The 5,492-nt window shown below is 40.5% G+C and overlaps 2 non-coding genes across 2 annotated transcripts; one reads left to right on the forward strand and one right to left on the reverse strand.

Annotated features, from left to right (window-relative positions):
• Positions 1-605: 605 nt before the first annotated feature.
• Positions 606-677, reverse strand: trnae-uuc (transfer RNA glutamic acid (anticodon UUC)). Its single transcript has one exon. It is a non-coding gene; the product is annotated as a tRNA-Glu (tRNA).
• Positions 678-2,011: 1,334 nt separating this feature from the next.
• LOC116701161 (small nucleolar RNA U3) lies at positions 2,012-2,217 on the forward strand. Its single transcript, XR_004334846.1, has one exon. It is a non-coding gene; the product is annotated as a small nucleolar RNA U3 (small nucleolar RNA).
• Positions 2,218-5,492: the final 3,275 nt, after the last annotated feature.

Raw genomic sequence — 5,492 nt, forward strand, 5'->3', positions numbered from 1 at the left:
ACAGCTTATGACAACCAAATTCATTATCTCTGAAAATTAGCAAATTACATGAAATCAATAAAAAGGATTTTAAATACAGAATTGTCAACCTCTGAAAAGTATAATCATGATATGTACATCAGTACTGTTTGGGCCCTTTTGCTTGAATGCGGGTGGCATGGAGGATGCTATCAGCCTGTGGGCCTGCTGAGGTGTTATGGAAGACCAGGATGTACAATAGCGGCCTCAGTTCTTCTGCATTGTTCGGTCCATGTCTTTATCCTTTCTCTTGGCAATGCCCCATAGATTCTTAAGGGGTTCAGGTCGGAGAGTTGCGGGCCAACAGCACAGTAATCCATGGTCATTGAACCAGGTTTTGGTACTTTTGGCCGCTGTGTGGGCAGGTGCCAAGTCCTGCTGAAAAATGAATCAGATTCCCTAAAGCTTGTCTGCTGAAGGAAGCATAATAAAATCATTTGGCTCTTTATAGATGTACATTTGCCTTGTAGAGTTTGTATGGGGGGTAAAGTTAGAAATGACTGACAAGGGATTTAGTTGATAAAGACAGTATGAGCGCCAGATGTCTCCATTATACTTGCTGCAGACCTGCACCGGCTAAATACCGATTCCCATACCGGGAGTTGAACCCGGGCCACCTGGGTGAAAACCAGGAATCCTAACCACTAGACTATATGGGACTGACTATATATTAATAACAGGGATTTCATGAATCAATTCATAGTCTGGCTGGAAACAGGCCTTCTCTTGAACGTGAATTAAGAATCTTTTAAGTGTTCTTTAGGTTTTTATCTGCTTTAACTATTACCGGACAGCGGGGGCACGGAGCAGAGCAGAGCGGCCGTTAGGGAGGACTCTCTCGTGTTCAGCTCCATTTGAACTGGCGGTAAAAAATTAACGTCGGAAATTATTAATGAATAGAAATGTTGACGGGTTGATTTCGTAATAAACAAACACAACTATAGTCAATAGAAAAAGAAAATATATATGAAAAGCTGTCTTGGTCATCTTTCAACTGTTCCTACAATCACCCACCTGGTCTGGTTGGAAACAAAGGATATAAATAAAGAATAGGAGTTTAAACAGAGACACAACAGGAAGAATAAATCCATCAAATCAAGTCCCCAATAATCAGCAGGGCCTTGTTTATTTCAGGTAGTCAGCATGGAGCTGTTCCACATTCCAGACATTTAAAACGAGTAATCATTGGCGAGTCAGATTATACTACGAGTCAGATGAATAAATAGCTGTTTGCTATTTGAGCGCTCTGTTTGCTGCTCGTAATCTTTGTGTCCTCTGGAAACAGTTGCTGTCTTTATGTTTCTTTTGGATGACATCTCAGTGTCTTTGCTTTGTCTGAAGAAACTCCAACAGATTTAAAAACCACATGCGTCACAGAAATACAAACAGGGAATAGAAAATGTCAGGCAAAGAATATGAAGTGAAAGTCCCCAAAGTAGGAGAAATATAAAGTTAATCTACCAAACAACAATAACTGGAGAAATCCAAGTAAACATGGCCGACTTCCAGCATGTCAGTAATGAAGAGAAGAATGTTTGGACATATTAAAGATTCATTTTATTTTTATTTAACCTTTATTTAACCTGGAAAAATCCCATTGAGTTACAGTAACTCTTCTTCCAGGGAGTCCTGCCAAGACAGGCGCCAATAAGTTTCATAATACACGAAAGAGAGGACAATGGTTCCATACTACACCACGAATCTCTATGGATACTACAACACAAACAAGACATTACACTCAACTTAATAAACCCGCGAACACTAAAAATGACCAAAAACTAACTTTTAACAATATTTGGAGATGATATACAAATCTTGAGTGCTTTTTGTGCCCAATAATCAACAGTGGTGGTTAACCTGAAACTGGGCTTTAAAGTCTAAATGATTTTCTCACCTCGAGTCATCTGGAGCACGTAACGATTAGCTTTTGTCCCTCTGAACCGAGTGACAACACTCTGCAGTGAATGAGATGCAGTTCCCCCTCAGTCTAAACAAGACTATACTTCAGGGATCATTCTAGAGTTTCTGACTTGAGGAATGGTTTCTAAAGAGTTTGGTTCGCTGACCACGATGATGAGTCATGATATCCTTTCGAGCGTGAAACTGACAGAGAGTAATGATTCACTTCATATGCTCTCTGTCATTGATGATGTTCTTTGCTCTTATTGTGCATTGAGGAAGGGAATAGATCAGGGTGTATAGCAGATATATGGGAAAACTAACATGAGTGAAGGTGATAAAACATGGTAAGCTTCTAATTAAATAAAATTATCAGTCTTGAGTATGTTTAGTCCATGGTGAACTGGTTACTTGAAAGGGTTACATTACTTTCTTGACTTTGTAATGCCTATGTCCGGTGTAAAAAGTAAACTGAGTTAGCCATAACCTCTTTATTTTCTACCTTTGCTTTTCCTACTTTGACATGTCGAAAAAGTGCAGTGTTTGAAAGCCCATTCCACACATCCATGTTCCCCCACAGGTGTTTCCACTTGACTAATCAGACTGTGTTGCCTTACGGCTCAGCTTGATTGACATGTATTAAGGGTGGACGGTACACTAAAGTCCCGGGTGGACGGGGATGGCATGTTGTATCGAGGTTTGAGACATACAGAAAACTACTGAAGCCAGGTTAATCTACGAAGTGGATACGCGGCATTGAAGGTGACGTGTAAATCCTGATTGATTCACAGATTTTTGGCTCTATTTGTATTTGGATCTAAAGGCTGGTTAAGCACGTAGGGAGGAGACGTTGGACAGTTTTTTTTGTCTCGTTCCAGTGATTGGCTGTCGGGTGATGGGGTGGGTATGTGTTAGCATGTGGGATGTGATTTCCACTCACGTACCAACAACGCCGGCCACAGTCCTCGTTTATCCACCACCTTCTCACCTGTACTACTGGAACTGACTGGGAAACCAAAGTTTCCCCGTGGGTCGCCACCACTCGCCGTAGGAGAGGCTGCTCTTCCTTAGTGCTGTGGCGGACTCATATGAAGGGAAACATGGGGCAAAAGGGGAGAGCTTGCAGAACCAAAAAATCTGAAATTATATGTTTAAATTTGCACTGTAAAAATTAAATTTTGCAACTGTCAACCTTAACACACGTGTGAACTTAATTTGATGTCACACAATGAAAACAAAACACGAGAGCTTGTAAAAAAAATCTGAATTTGTAATATGCACTTGTAGAAAATATTCACACACCTGTATTCTGAATGTGAAGTCACAGAAAAAATATTCACAAATGTGTAGATTGATATTTCCATGAACAGAATGACAGCTGCAAGCGTGTAGTGCAACCGAAAAATCCAACTTAACAGTTGAGGAGGTACAGGCACTACACGTTCTTAAAAAACAAACTAATAATTGTAAAACCAGCCGATAAGGGTAGTGCTATTGTCCTAATGGACCGCACCGACTATGAGAGTGAAGCTCTACGCCAACTCCAAAACCCAGAATATTACAAACCATTATCAAAACCCATCAAGGAGATGACAGCAAACCAAGTAGCTTCCATTTTGAAAACCCTGAAACAAAAACATTTCCTCACAAAAAATGAATATACTTACCTCATAGGACAAGCCCCCTACAGAACGAGACTGTTCTATATCCTCCCTAAGATACATAAAGAACAAAAACACTGGATTAACAACATCCCGCCAGGGAGACCAATCGTCTCAGATTGTAGCAGTAAAAGCTATGGAATAGCGCAATACCTTGATTATTTCCTATCCCCACTGGCGGACAAACATCCCAGCTACATAAAAAACACCACAGATTTTATCAACAAAGTCAGACAGACCGAGGTAAGGGAACCTTTCAAACTGTTCACAATGGACGTAAGGAGTCTATACACCAACATCGATATCTCCAAAGGGATACAAACTATTGAAAAATGGCTCAAAAAATATCCTGAAACGGACAAACCAGATAACAAACTCCTGCAACTGCTTCACCTAAGCCTAACTACAAACGACTTCCAGTTCAATGGCAAATATTACCTTCAGATAAAGGGTACAGCGATGGGTAAGCGATTCGCCCCGGCCTACGCAAACATCTATATGGCCGATTGGGAGGAAACAGCTTTCTCCAAATGCAAAAAACTCCCAATGAAATACTACAGGTATTTAGATGACATGTGGGGCATTTGGACCCACACGGACGAGGAATTCGACGAAGTCGTCCAAACACTGAATGGTCACCACGAATCTATCGAACTAGACCCAATCCTTAAAGAAAACGAGGTCAATTTCCTTGATACCACAATATTCAAAGGTCCACAGTTAAAAAAAACAGGTATCCTTGATACTAAGGTTTTCTTTAAACCAACGGACACCCATGCTTTGTTACACAAAAGAAGCTTTCATCCGCAACACACCTTCAAAGGCTTGCTCAAGTCGCAGCTCCTTAGATTCGACAGGATTTGCAGCAACCAAACGGACAGGGAAAACGCAACCAAAACCTTTATTGAGAAGCTCAGGAAAAAAAGATACTCAAGAACCTTTCTTCGACAAAACCAAAAAAACGCAATTCCCCAGAACACAAACCACAAACCAACAAACCCCAGCAACAAAAACATTATCCCCTTGATATCTACGTACTCAAGTTACACAGTAAGAGCCAACAAGAAACTTAAAGAAAACTTCAACAATACACTCTCCAAAACTACCATACCCGAACGCTGTAAGGTTATCTCGGCCTACAGAAAGAACCCAAGCTTAAAGGACATTTTAGTGAGGGCTAAACTCCGACCCAAAAGGATATCCCTCAAATGACCCAAACCAAGAGAAGGGAACACAGAACATATCGAGAGGACTGGAAGATTATCCGGGATCGCCACTCACAAGGATAGATGGAAAATACATCATAGAGAACCTCAAAAGAACCCAACAAAACGATTGTTTATAGTTTATATTGTTCTTAATTGTTTATGTGCTTACTGTTCATTGTAATAAAGAATAAAAAATAAAAACAATTTTTAGAATTTGGGTAGGAAAGTGACGACAACCTGGGAAATTATTCAAGGCTTGTCCGGAGGATTACAATCCTCCTTCGACAATACTGCCTGAATACGCCCATACCGATTCCTTTCCAATTCTTTTGTATATAATCTAATAAATAACTAATGTCAGAAAAATAAAAAAATAATAAATAATTAATAAAAAGAATGATGGATTATATACAATTTATCCATAGGGACTTACTTATAATCCTTAAACTAACCTTTTCATCTCCTCCCTCTTTCCCTCGCAATGGGGAGTAGGGGAGTAGAGTCAACAGCCCGACCCGGCAGGGGAGAGATTGGAGCCCAAAACCGGGACCTCTCCTTAACTCTACCTCCTTCCTGTCTGTCTTACTTTCGTACTCAATTCTTCCTCCCTCCTCTTCCCTCATGTAAATGAGGGAGTAGGGGGAGGTCTGTCTGTTGTTTTTAACATTGTTGTTTTAAGCTGAGCGCAGACTTTTAATCGTTCCTC

Source organism: Etheostoma spectabile, chromosome 13 (assembly GCF_008692095.1).
Source record: "Etheostoma spectabile isolate EspeVRDwgs_2016 chromosome 13, UIUC_Espe_1.0, whole genome shotgun sequence".
NCBI lineage: Eukaryota > Metazoa > Chordata > Actinopteri > Perciformes > Percidae > Etheostoma > Etheostoma spectabile.